This window comes from Pithys albifrons, chromosome 10 (assembly GCF_047495875.1).
Source record: "Pithys albifrons albifrons isolate INPA30051 chromosome 10, PitAlb_v1, whole genome shotgun sequence".
Classification (NCBI taxonomy): Eukaryota; Metazoa; Chordata; class Aves; order Passeriformes; family Thamnophilidae; genus Pithys; species Pithys albifrons.
In genome coordinates, this window is record NC_092467.1 from 2,046,270 (window position 1) to 2,060,936 (window position 14,667).

Genomic DNA, 14,667 nt, shown 5'->3' on the forward strand with positions numbered 1-14,667 from the left:
GCCCTGCTGTGGGAAGGAGCTGCCTTTGTGTGCTGGAGGCTTGAACAAGTGCTGCACGTGGCAGAATTTACATTTGAGCCACACATGCTTAACCCAAAGGCAAACTTTTGGCATTTGCTTACATTTCTGGGAAATACTGTCAGTGTGCAGTTTGCTGTATGACTGATGCTTGGCTTTGCCCTTCATTTTATTATTTCCAGGCACAGAAAACAGAGCATAACTTGGGCCTTCTTTTCTATATGCTGAAAACTGCTGACCCAGGCTCCAGAAGCTGAGCTGGGGAAACTGTGTCCAGAGGCTTTGATTTCTGTTTCTTATTGTGTCCCACTGAGAAATGATCATGTGGGTCTTTTTTTTGTGTTGGTTCTTTCTTTCTGAGCAAAAAAAGCACAGAAGAATAAATAACATCACAGCACTGTTTGTCCCATAGGTATTACAGTGTAAACACATGAATGTTAAATAAGCTGGGAGCCAGCTGTGCTGTTCCTTTGCATTCCACTGCAGTATTTCTCTGTGTCAAGACAGAAACACACAGACTGGAGCCTCTGGTCTTCCAGGCACTGAATAAAGCTGGGAAGAGACTTCCCTTAGAAGTGTATCAGTTTGGAGCAGTAACACATCAACGTTCCTGAATCCAAGTATCTTGGTGCTGTGCCTGAAGTGTTCAAGCCTAACTCTGCTTTCAGTGTTTGTGAGACATCCATGGAAACATGAGCCATGACAGCTCATGCAAATCCAGCTCTTAGTTCAGCCCAGAAGATTTTACAGGCTAGATCTTTACATCTTTTCAAGGGTTTTTTTTTAAGTTCTATTTGCCAAGCACAGCTTGATTTGTTTTACTGATCCCCCTTGACCAACAGAAGGTGTTTTAAAATCTTGAGAGGATCATTTTCCAGTAGATTATTGTTTCAAGCTTTTTCTCTTTTCAGGAGGATGTTTCCATTGAAGCTTCCCCACAGAGTTAAGAATGATAGAAAAGCAAAGTGCTGTTTTGGCATGGATTTGTCCTGTTACTCAGAAATCACCAGAAGAAATACATGGGCTCCTGTAATTCTCCAGCTGGACAAGGTTTGCCACAGGATCTTTTGCAGGGACACAACACTGAAATATCAGTAACATCACTAAAGCCAAGTGATCTTTGTCTTTTTTCTGGGTCAGCAAACCAACAAAGCTTATTTCTTAAGTTGAAAATAATCCATATGGATTTATTGGATCATCCTACTAGTATTGCAGATCTGTAGGAATTAGGTGTTTCATAGGTTGTCCCAGTAGTTTTCAGGAATCTATATGTTACCAACTGGCCTGTAAGTCCTGTCTTGTATAAATGGGCTCATTCTTAACCTCCTCTGATCTTCCAGCGACCGGACCTGAATGGATGAAGAAACTGCCAGGGCAGGGTCAGGTTGGATCTCAGGACAAGGCTCTTCCCCCAGAGGCTGGTGGGCACTGACCAGGCTCCCCAGGGCAGTGGGCACAGCCCCAAGGGTGCCAGAGCTCCAGGAGTGTTTGGATGATCCTCTGGGTCACAGGGTGGGATAGTTGGTGTGTCTGTGCAGGGCCATGGGTTGGACTGGATGGTCCTTGGTGGTCCTTTCCAACTCAGGATATTCTAAGATTCTAAAAAGAGCTGCAGCTGCATCTCGTATTTCAGAGTGCCCCAGGACCTGATGGCTTTCCTCTTTCTTTCCTTCCTTTCTTAGAGCTCCCACCTAGCCTGGCACCATGAGGCCAGGGAGCTCAGACTCTGACAGCCCATTTGCCTGGTGAATTAGTGAGCCCTCTGCCACCTGATTAGTTACACACTCTGTGCTGTGTTTCTGCCACCTGACTGATGTGATTTATTGCCCCGACAGTTTATTGCCTCATGAATCATTCTGTGCATCCCCACCTAACTTCAAGCTTCTCCTCATGTTTCTTGGCTGGCTTTCAAGCTCAGTTTGCCAGTGCAGAATGGCTCTGCTCATCTTCATGGCTAAATTTTCCCCTTTCTCACTCCTCTAGCCATCTCATCAGCAGGTTTTTTACTACTGCTTGCTGCTCTCTTGGCCTGTGTTTCATACATAGCTCCACATCCCTTCATTACCCTCAAATTTATCTTTTCCTGCTATCTGAGAGGTCCCCTTTCTTTCATAGAGTCACAGGATCAGCTGGGTTGGAAGAGACCTCTAAAATCACCAAGTCCAGCCCTTGATCCATCCCCATTTTGATTACAAGATCATGGCACTGAGTGCCATGTCCAGTCTCAGCTTAAAAACCTCCAGGGATGGTGAGTCCACCCCGTCTTTGGGCAGCCCGTTCCAATGCCTGACCATTCTCTCTGTAAAGAATTTCTTTTTGATATCCAACCTAAACCTCCCCTGGCAGAGCTTAAGCCCATTTCCAACCTGTCTGTCTTCTACTGAGGGGCCATCTATGCCTTTCTCCATCCTAATCCAGGTCCCAACTAGTTCTCTTAATTTCATCAGACCAATCCCATTTACCACCAAATATTTGGGTAAAATCTGAAGCAAGGTCTTGTGAGCTGAATGCACAGAATAATAGAATATCCTGAGCTGAGAGGGACACACGAGGATTATCCAAATCCAACTCCTGGCCCTGTACAGACATCCCAACAATTCCACCCTGTTCCATTGTCCGAACACTCCTGGGGCTCTGGCAGCTTTGGGGCTGTGCCCACTGCCCTGAGGAGCCTGGTCAGTGCCCCCCACCCTCTGTGGGAAGAGCCTTGTCTTGAGATCCAGCCTAACCCTGCCCTGACACAGCTCCAGCCATTCGCTGGGTGCTGCCCCTGCTCACACAGAGCAGAGATGAAGAGGATCCTGGAAAGTGCTGCCTTCCTGGTGCAGGGTAACTGTCACCCCCCCTTGCCACCATCCCAACCCCCCCAAGGAACACCCAGCGTGGATGTTGGCTGGTTAAACCCTCAGGTGGAGCTGGCTGGAGCCAGCCTGTTGTGTCTGCACCAGAGGGCGCCTGGAGACTGCCCAGCCCCAGTCTCCCTCCTCTGGGCAAACTGGAGCTCTGGAGCTCTCTCCTCGCACTCTGCTCCTGGTTCTCAGACACAAAAGGGAAAAATCCTGTCAGCAGCACCCCCCGCGATGGCAATTCTGCCTTCCTTAATGCTGGAATGGTATTACTGGCACCTAACTGAAGAGGGGCTTTGGAGAAGGGAAGGCAGTGACAGCTCAGGGAAAATGGTTTCAAAGTGAAAGAGTGTGGGTTTAGATTAGTTATTAGGAGGGAATTGCTCCCCGTGAGGGTGGGCAGGCCCTGGCACAGGTGCCCAGAGAAGCTGTGTCTGCCCCAGCCCTGGGAGTGTCCCAGGCCAGGTTGGACAGGGCTTGGAGCAACCTGGGCTGGTGGGAGGTGTCCCTGCCCATGGCAGAGGGTGGGATGGGATGAGCCTTAAGGTCCCTCCAATCCAAACCATTCTGTGATGTTATGATTCAATGAAATGCCAGCCTGGGTTGAGACTGAGGGCATGGTGGTTCAGGGCTCAGAGCTGCTGCCAGACTCAGTGCTGGACCTGCCCAGACAATGGACCAAAAGGCTGTGGAGGTTGGGGCTGCCCTTGCCCTCCCACCTGGAATCCTGGAAACACACACAAGGTCTTTTCCAACCTTAATGATTGTATGATTCCACTGTCTGCCCATGCCAGGGACAGGGGGTACCAAATCCTTCTGCAGACCTGAGGTGGCCTGCCCTGCCCATGCTCCCAGCCAGCCCAGACACCTGTACTCCCTCAGGTGTCCCCTCCTTCAGGACAGGTGAGCGTCTGTTCTACACACTGCTCTGATGGGACCATTTTGTGGGGTCACCATGAAGTTGGTGGGTGACATTTTCCATCACAATGGACTTTTACATAATGGAGTGAAAAAGAACATGATTTTGGCATTCCCTGGTGGCTCAGCTAAGCTTCCCCACGTAATAATGTCATTATATGACTTATTGAGGCTGAATGGTAGAGTGTTCAGGACAGTGATTGTTGCCCACTTCTTCATCTATTAGCAGAAAATCAGGACTTTCAGGTGTTTAAACCTCTCCTGACTGTCTGGATCCTCCACAGATGATTCTTCCACCACGGAGCCTCAGGCAGGGTGTGAAGCAAGTGCAGCCTTGCCAAAAGTTACAGCAAAACCCCCCAGAAGAGTCTCTGAGCTGTGCAGAGCTCCACCACTGCTGTCTGCGTGGGTGAAACACTGTGGTAGCCTCCAACCAACAGCCAGCAGGTTTCTCAAGACCAACCCCAGCTCTCACCCTCTCCCTGTGATTCCCCCTTCCATGATATACAACTATATCCTCTCTAACAGAAGCTGACCCCACCAGGATGGAAATCCCATCTGCCCACCCACCTCCTGCCCAGAGTCTTGCAGTCTGCCTCCTGGAGTCATACATGCACTTTTGAAAGCCTAGAATAAATATCCAGAGGGAAAATTGCAGCTTGAAACTAGCCCTAAAAGATCATGTTCAGTGTAAAAGAACAGAAGATGACATCAGCAATACAGTATTGTGCAAAATAAGTGGCTGAGAGAGACAAGAAATACTTGCTGTGCCTAGAAATGTGTTGCAATCTGCAGGAAACAGTAGAGCAAAAGAGGAATTGCTTGTTCTCCCTCAGAAAATTTAATTTCCTGAAAAAAACCAAAATTGAGAGTAGAAGGAAAGTATTAAATCACTTGAAGCCCAGCATTTAAAATATACTGATTATTTTCCTGAGAAGCAGGTTGGTACTGGTCAGGAATTTATAATCATCCCTGTGCTGAGGAGGGATGAGCTGAACTGATGCCCTGGCAGGGCTCTTGCTGAAACAAGACTAACAAAACAGAGTGGTCATAATTACCACCAAAATGGGTTTGGAGATGAGATACTGTGATTGATGAGAAACTGCTTAGGAAGGAAATCATGAGCTGTAGATACCAAGGGAAGTATCAGAGTGGAAGGACGTTACTCATGGACTTGTTCAAGGCATGGTCTCGGGGCTGGTATGGTTCAGTGTTTTAGTTGATGATGCTGGACTAAACACAAAGTCAATGAAGTGTCAAGACAGAAAAAATATGGAAAAATATGGAAATTCTGTGTCACAAACTTTGGGTTCCAGGTTAGGGTGGACGGAAACCAGGCTTTGGATGTATGGAGGAAGCTTTCAGCAACTTCTCACAGAAGCTGCTCCTGTAGCCCCTCTGCTGCCAAACCTTGGCCAGGCAAACCCAATACATTTGGGCACTCTCAGCAAAGTGTCACCGAATAACAAGGCTGTGAGAATGCAAATGCAATTTTTAGGACCTCTCAGCCAAAATATTCCCAGTAGAGCTGTGTAGCACAGTAGGTACCAGCCAACCTGCACCTGCCAACCTGCAGCATCAGGCATCTGGATTTGTGCTGGTTTAAAGGGAAACCGGCAGGAGAAATGAAGTCAGCTCAAGAGAGATTGTAAAGTCAAAGTTACAATTTAATAACAATATTACAATAAATGCAGTGACACAAAGAGAAATTGGGTTTAACCCCCAAACCCCAGCAGTACAACCCAGCCCCCTGGGGCACAAACACAGGGGGGTTTGGTGGCCCCTGTGCTGAGCCCCACGTGGTTCCTTCGAGTCCAAAGGAAAAGCAAAGGGGAAAACCTGTTGGTGCAGATGATGTCACAGTCTGGTTAAGAGTGGTGGTCTCCTCCTGTCAAGGTTCTGCTCCTCCTCTGGATCAGCCAAGTGGTCCCAGAAGTCCCCAAAGCCCAAGATTCTCTCCCCTCAGGTGCAGGTGGGAGTCCCCAGTCCCTCCCCCAGGGCAGGGAGTTCCACACTGGGGGATCTGACTCTGGCAGTCAGGGGGGATTTTGGAATGGTTGCTGGCCCATGAGCAGAGCTGAGCCCTCAGGTGGGTGTGGAGGTGCCAAGGAGTCCCTGCAGGGCAGTTCTCCCAGCTCCTCTGCCAGGCTTCTTTCCCAGCCAGCTCCCAGCCTGAGGGCTCAGCTGTGCCCTGGGCAGCTGCTGCCAATGGGCCATTGGTACCAGTTTGTGGGCAATGGCCCAGAGGGTTTAGAATGCACAGCTTTGGTCACACCCACACAGGGATAAACTGGTCCCACCTGCTGGACTAGGATAAGGTTCCACCAGCCAGACTGGAACAGTGCATGCATCCCACAGAGTGTGAAGGACCTGCTGGGGGGATCAGAGAGCACAAAGGGGTCCTTAGATAGGGATCTGCACATGCTCAAAGGCTTCTTCCCCACCTGTGCAAGGTCAGTTCCCCTGTGTCCTAGCTCAGCAGGTGGGGCCAGTTTATAGCTGTGTCTGGGTTTGACCTAGTTCTTTTATCAACCCTGGGCTGCCCTCCTCCCTCCTTCCCAAAGTCTTCCCAGCAAAGGGAAAAAACCTGAAAAGAAAAGCAAGAACTCAAAAGAAAGTGAACTGAATTAAAACAGAAATTATATTTTCTAACATTACAACCACGTATGCAATTTGTACACACTATTTGGGGGCCCCTCCCAGGGAAAAAGGGAAGAGGAAACAGGTAACAAGAAATAAAAAGGGATAAAGCCAAGCCAAAACAAAAGAAACAGGCAAATACAATCAACAACTTTAAGAAAGGAGGGGAACAGGCAATGATACAGGCTCACCACGTCCCAGGCTAGGAAACCAACTCAAGAGAAGGACTGTCTGGGTTCCTTAGGCTCCTCCAAGCTTTGCCAGAAGAAGGAAGACTAAACTATTTCCTATCTCCCCTCCTCCTCTGTTATGTGGAAAACACACATGGAATACTTATGTAATGTCCACTTCCTTAGTTACTCCTGGTTACTGAGGAAGCCATGGGTCAAACCCATCAGAAACCGTGTGGCTGTGACCAAAGCTGTGTATTCTAAACCCTCTATGCCATTTCCCAAGCAATCATTTTGTTCTAGTGGCTTGATAGAAGGGAGAGCTGGGCTGGAGGAAGGGTTGTGCTGTCCAGGATATTTCGAGGATACTTCAGGGAGGTGAATTTTGTTGGCATAGGTCAAAAAAAAAGAATCCACAAAATCACAGTTGTGAAGATTATGAGAGGAAAATCCTGATGCTAATGGAAAGCATCTTGGGCTTTTAACTGAAAACTGTCTTTAAACTAAAGGAGAGTAGGTTTAGATTAGATATTAGGAAGGAATTCCTGGCTGGGAGAGTGGGCAGGCCCTGGCACAGGTGCCCAGAGAAGCTGTGGATGCCCCATCCCTGGAAGTGTCCCAGGCCAGGTTGGACAGGGCTTGGAGCACCCTGGGCTGGTGGGAGGTGTCCCTGCCCATGGCAGGGGTGGCGCTGGCTGGGCTTTAAGGTTCCTTCAACCCAAACCATTCCGTAGTTCTATGAGTCTAGGAAAAATGCTGAGGAGAACACCTGAAACTGGACAAATCCAACAGGAAAACTGAGCAGAGCAATGGTTGGAGTTCTGATCTGCTGCTGCTCCTTTTCACCTGCATTTCCCAAGGATGGTTTGGTACAGCCCAAACATCCAAGCAACTTGGAATTGCTGGTTTCCACCCTTGGAGTCTCCCCAGGCATCCCAGCATGGGAGCACAGAATGGTTTAGGTGGGAAGAAACCTTTAAGATCATTGAATCTGACTGTTACCCCAGCACTGCCAAGCCCACAACTAACCTATGTCCCCAAGTGCCACATCTGCAGGTCTTTTGGATCCCTCCACTGCCCTGAGTAGCCTGTTCCAATACTATAAAATCACCTGGATGAAGAATTTTCCCCTGATGTCTAATTAAACCTCCCCAGTACAACTGTGGTGGCTGTAAGGGCAGGAACATCTCCCCAGGCAAAGTCCGCCTTGGGATTGATATCACAGCACAAGAGGGAATTTGGTCTGTCATGGGAACTTTCAGGGTTGCAAAACCTGGCAAACCCTAGAAAATCCCAGAATTCAGGCTGCTTGTGCATCCTGGGCTTGATCCTGGGCTTGACCTCTTCATGGATAAGAGTTAACAAGTCTTTTATTACAGGTTTCAAAACTTCTTTTTCCCTTCACTAAATGTGGAGCCACTCAGAAATCCTTCTTATTCTTCTCATCAGTATGTTCCTTGATAAGTTATTAATCAAAGGGTGTCTGAATGTGGCACTGAACAGAGAGGTCCAGCCTTTGGGGTGTTACACAGAAACAAAGCACAACTCCTCGTGAGCTTGAGCATTGTGACCCTGTATAATTAGATGAGGAAATTAGGCAAGGCTGATGCTGCTTCCTTTTGCAACCAGAGATCTGAAGAACAGACACTAAGGCCGTCAGTGTCTATTAATTAAGCGTTCAGTTTCAGATAATGGGAGCTTAACTTTTTAATTTAATTTAATTTAATTGCTTGTGCCTAGCATTTGAGCTGCACCTCACTGGTTCAACCTGCTGTGGAAGCAGTAGCTAAACCAAAAAATCTTCATACCTTGAAGCAAACTTCATTTCAGGGGACCGAACTGGGGTCTAAAGAGAAGAAGGGACTTGCTCATGGCTTGTATGTGCTCCCACCACTTTGGGGTGCAATGGTTCTTCTCCTGAAGAGTCAAGAGTCCTCCAGCCCACCTTGAGACAAACTCGTCACAACTATAAAGCACTGCACCTCCTAATTTGTTTTCTTTTTAAAATTTCATCTCAGAGATAATCCTGTGGATTAAACAATGCTAAAACAGCCAAAAGTCCCAGACCCCTGGCTGGGGCTTGGCCCAGCTCCCAGCACGTGGTGTTCCTGGACTGGGGAGTTGGGCTCTGCCTGAGTGTTGCTTCTCTCAGCCCGGCAACCTGGCCAAAACCTCTCTCTTTTTCCACAAGATTGTTTCTCTGCCAATATATTCAAATCTTAGTGGGTTTTTCCATATTTTTGCAGCTCAGGTGGTTTTCTGGTGGATTTACTGTACCCTTCCCAGGCAGTGGCTCCTCTGGGATTGGCAGGCACTTTTAGAATCACAGAAGGGTTTGGGTTGGGAGGGAACCTTGAAAGGTCACCCACTCAAAGGACAGGGCCACATTCCACTGTAACTTCAGACACTGCTGATTGGATTTGCCTTCTGAGCCTTGGCCTCCCCTCTGCTGGTGATGTGCACTGCTTTGCTGCACATCTCCACACATCTCCAGGTGGATCTAGAACCCCTGCTCTTTAATGCCTCCCCCAGCACCAAGCTGGTCCTCTTGGCCCAGAAGCTCCAGATGGTGCTGAACTCTTCAGAGCTTTGGGGTTTTTTTTGTTTCTTTATTTTTAGAGCACTCCCCACACTTGGGCCCCCCTCAGGATGCCTCAGCCTTTCCCTTTTCCAACCAATCTCAATTTAGCTCAGTTTCTGTCCTCGCTGCAGGCCCCTTTCCAGAGCAGGTCTGTGATGAATAGTCTTGGTTTATTATTAGTGTTGGTGCTGAAGTTCATTTTCTAAATCTCTGTTGTTTTTCCCCTTCCCAAAATAAATTAGCAATTTCCTCTGTGTTGTGATCTGTTATTTGCTTACCTCCCTGCTGGAGCCAGGCCACATTTGCTGAGGAGGTTTGGCTATGAAAAAATAAAGAAGAGACCCACCACCCTCACGTGCTGAGCCCCAGGCCCAGCTCCACCACCAGCATCTTTGGAAGGGTCACATCCTCCTCTGCTCCTGTGCCTTTGGGGAATTAGCCCCAAGACCAGCATTTGGCAAACATAAAGTCTAATGAAGTTGGGTATTTTTTGGGAGGATGCAATGCTGAGCATCTCCAAGGATGACAAAATTATCAGCCTTATAGAAGAGAAGCTCAATTATGCATTTTATGGATTTTCATGAGAGCAGTGGAGGGATAGCACCAATCTCTGCCCTCTGTGACCAGTGACAGGACCCTGGAGCTGTGCCAGGGCAGGGTCAGTTTGGATCTCAGGGAAAGGCTCTTCCCCCAGAGGGTGTTGGGCACTGACCAGGCTCCCCAGGGCAGTGGGCACAGCCCTGAGGCTGCCAGAGCTCCAGGAGTGATTGAATGATCCTCTGGGGCACAGAGTGGGATTGTTGGGGTGTCTGTGCAGGGCCATGGGTTGGACTGGATGGTCCCTGTGGGTCCCTCCCAGCTCAGGACATACTTTTCTTCACTGTTCCAATGATTCCATGCATGTGTCCTGTTTTTCTGGTCATTGGAACTGGCAGTGGCAGTTCCCTGGCCCTGGCAAATCCTGGTGTGCTCCCAGCTGCCAGCATGAACCCACATGTACTGTGTGAGCCTGAGAAACCCTCACATCAGGGCTGGGAAAAAAAAAGAAACCAAACAAAAAATAAATCTAACTCAGCAAAAGTTGCTTATTTTACACTGTCATCAGTTTGGGAAAAAAAATCCCAGTGCTCCTAATCCAGGCATCAGGGAGTAAAACATGATTTTAATGGAAAATTGGGACATTTTGCAGTTAATTATTTTCACACGGAGCCAGGGCTTCATCTCCAAGCAACTCCTCTGCTTGTGCAACATTCTCCTTCCCCACAGCACATCCCACACTTATTCCCCCTTCCCCTGGAGCACCTGGAAAGCTTTTCCTCCTCCTTATCCTCCCTGCTGCCATCCCTAGTGTGGCACCTGCATGGGGCAGGGCACTGTAAGTCTCGAGGCTGGGTCCTGCTCCATTGCAGCCCTTTCTTTCTGCCCATATGGGGTTGCATGGAGGCAGGTGTGTGTGTGTGTATATACATATATATATATATATGTGTGTGTGTGTGTGTGTGTGTATGTATGTGTATGTGTGTGTGTTTGTACATGTATATATATATGTATATAAATGTATATGTGTGTGTGTGTATATATATAAGTATAGCATATAAATAACATGATAGTACATAAAAAGCACAATATGGTGATGGGGGAATCACAAAATAAATCCAGCATAAGGACACCCATACAAAAAAAATCATTCCCATGGCTATTTGGGCTTTGTCTTAGTGCACCAGGAGTTTGAGGCTGCACAGGGTTATTTGTTTCTTAGACACCTCAAAAACCATCTGCTGGCAGCAGCATTCCCTGGAAAGACAGTTATTGTGGCCAGTGAGAGGTATCAGGGAATGTCCTTTCAAACCTACACCGTTGTGGAACTCCCACAAGCAGCAAACAAAGCCAAGGAAGGAAAGGGAGAAAAGTGATGTTCAAAGCACAAACACACTTTCTGGGGTCCAACGTGGTCCTTGTGGGGTTTCTCTCTAGTGCAGCATCTCCTTGGCCTGAGAACACCCTCACATATCTTTGAACTCTGTGGTCAACAGGCCCTGGCCAGACATGCAGAGTACACAGGAGAGCCCCTCATAAGTGCTGAAGGTAAACCTGGGGTACCCTTGCACACTGTTCAAGAGGCAGCAGCTGCCTGAAAGAGCATCTCAGGGCTGAGCCTGTCCTGCCAGGCTGGGACAGCTTTCCCCTGGAGTCAGAGGTGTTCCCAAATATTGCTAAATATTAGCCATGGCAGTGTAAGGGATGAAATAAAGAAAGAGATGAAGATTTTGGGTTGGCGACTTGGGTTGGCCAAACAGGAGCTGGGATTGCACAACAAGAGGCCACCCAACCACTCTGGGCCACCAAAGCCCCTTGTCACCCAAACCCTTTGGGCCATGCAACCCCCCTGACCATCTTTATTTCCCTCTGAATATCTGGAGAGGGTGTACAGCAGCAAGCACTGACCTCAGACCACAAATGAAAATGCTCTTAGTACAGAGCTCTTAGGACAGAGTTTTGGGGGTGGCTACTGCCACTGAGAAAGAAAATTCAGTTTAGGGCAGATTTTTCTCACTGTCCTGTTTTTGCAGCCAAATTGCTGGCCCTTAGTGGTGTAATTCAGCCCTCAGGGGGGTAATTCAGCCCTCAGGGGGGTAATTCAGCCCTCGGGGGGGTAATTCAGCTCCAGGACTGAGTCACTCACCCAAAGTGTGTGAGCACACGAACCAGAGGAACCTGAAGCTAAAAATCCAGCTCAGCCATTACTCCAAGCCCTCTTGGACTGATGGGGACAGCACACAATGACAAGCCACCACCTGATGCCCATTGGCATCCAGCCAAGCCTAAGGGGAGGAGCTGCTGAGCTGGATTCAGGCACACAAGTCTGTTTTTAAAAGCTCATTTCTGTAACTGGCAACGCCAGTTCATCCCCACAGCCAGCACACTGGGGCCTCTGAAGATGATGCACTGACCCCAGCACTGCCTGGGAGCTGTGTCTGGTTTTTACAGTGTTTTCCCACAGGAAGGTGCTCAGAGGCCCAAGAGTTTGCTCATTGAAGGCTTACAATCCTTTCAGAAGCTGCACATTCCCTCTTGTAATCTGGTTCAGCTGCAATGAAAAATGAAGGTGTGGAGGAGCAAGCAAATTCTGCTCTGGATTTTTCTGTGTTCTTAGCAATAAATTCTGCCTTAAAACTGATGTGTTATAATAACCTTTCCAATTGCACCCTGAGGTCAGTACTCCATGTTGTACATACTCTTGAAGTATTCCCAAATTCAATTTAATTTGCTTTGATGCTTTTTTCCTTTCTAAATTATCCTGTGGGTTCATGGCTGATGAACTGTTCTAATATGGGGGCAGAGCAGATACAAGCATAGTTCCCTTAGTCTTTGCTTGCAATAGAAAACTGAGCCCATAAAGGATAATATTTATGATATAAACTGACCGAATAAGTTATTGTCATTTCCTGGCCCTACCACCAACTCTGCTCATCCACCTCTCCATCACCACAAGCATCTGAGCTGAGACGAGCTGTGCTCTCTCAAGCCCAGTGAGCAAACTGGCAAAGCCAGAAACCAGCTCAGTGTTTAAAACTGGAGCACCCATTTTCCCTTCCCTGCCCAGATAAACTTCTTTCAGTCGCTCTGTTTCTCCTCACCCAATTCTTCTCAAGTTATTCCAGGGCTGATATGGGGCTCCTTTGATGCACTGAAACTCCCCAAAGAACAGCACTCAAGTTTGGCACACAACCCTTATATGCCTGTCTGTCTTCCTTCTCTCTGCCTCCAAGGAATAGCATCCTATCATCTTCAAATGTTTCTTTAGGTCATTTTTGTCTGGATCCAATTTTCTCTTGGGAGAAGAAAGCCTGCATATTTTTTTCATGTGTTGCTCTCACTCCCATACAGCCACAGTAAATAGGCAGCTCTGAAGTCTTTCCTCCATGTCAGCAGTGAAATACAGAGAAATTATCCCAGTCAGCTCCAAGGTTTGCCTGTGGGGTAACTGCTCCCCTTGAAGTCTGTATTAGCTTTAGCATTCACTTCAATTAGAAGTATTAACCCAACTCTGAGACAATTTCTAAAGCCTCCAATTTTCTACTCCCAGGGTTTGCCTCTCCCAAAGCTTCCCAAGACATATTTTATGTATTTCATGTGAGTGCAGCAAATCACTGTATCCATAGGAACTTCAAAGACACTTTCATGGATCTGATTTCAGCTAATTTCTAGATATGAAGCTGAGAGAGGGAGTCCAGTCTGGAGGCCACCCTATCCTGCTTCTCCCTGGGTAAGGTCCCCTTGCCTTGGGGACCACCTGCCCTGCTACAACCAGACACTGCAAGATTGCAAAGCAGGAAAACAAGGCTGGGTTTGTGTCTAATTATCAGACAGTGAAAGTTATTTCAAGGCTGCCAAGCTGGTATTAGAGAGATCACTGCATTTCTGACAGTTCCTGCAATTCACCACGGCCCAGGTATCACCCACACACACACAACCAGTTTGGTCTTCAGTAGAACAGCCTCCAGCAACACCCAGCTCAGCAGGAGGAGAGCTTGCTTTTGGTTTCCCAGCTCCCAGTTCTGGAGGGACTGGAGAGGGATGGGCCCTGAGCCAGCTTTTCCCATGTGGGATGAAGAGCACAAATGAGCATCTGCACAATTCAGCTCACAGGCTTTGGGAGATGCTAAATGTCTGCTCAGGGTTGCTGGTCTTTTGGAGGCCCTAATCTGCTGACATGACAACTGGATCCACTTGGGTGGAGCCTGAGATAAGCACAAAATTCCATGTGTCTTCAGTTTAACAAGACAAAAATATCTGCTAAGGTGGGGGGAGCCCTCCTGGAGCAGAGAGATGGAAAGCTCCTCTCTCCAAGTTATTATTTCAAAATTAAGAGGCTCCAGGCACAAAATGCAGGAAAGGGAAATAACAGTTGTTTACTAATACACCACCCTCCCAGTGTTGCCACCAGCCCAGACAGTGGCCAGAGAAAGAGTGAAGTCCTCCCTCCCCCCCACTGAACAAAACACCTCCCCCAGTCCTTTCCCCAGCAATCACACTGGAATGCAAAGCGATTGGTTATCCCTGTGTTTAGGCTTTAGACAGTTAACTGACTCTGGGAGCAGGTAGTGAAGGGGCTGGGCTTCAATAAGCCATCTTGTTCTGGCTCTGTCCCAGTTTCAGGGGCCAGGACCAGTTTATCCCTGTGTGGGTGTGACCAAAACTGTGTGTTCTACACCCTTTGTGTCATTTCTGATGCACTGGTACCAATGGCCCATTTGCAGCAGCTGCCCAGGGCACGCCTGACCCCTCAGGCTGGGAGCTGGCTGGGAAAGAAGCCTGGGAGACAGGGGAGGGATCCTGTCTTCACACCAATGACTGAGGTGTGGTAACTCCCCTGTGGGGAGGCATCAGCACCTCCACACCCACCTGAGGGATCATGTCTGCTCATGGGCCATCAAAGATTCCAAAATCCCCCCTGACTGCCAGAGTCAGATCCCCCAGTGTGGAACTCCCT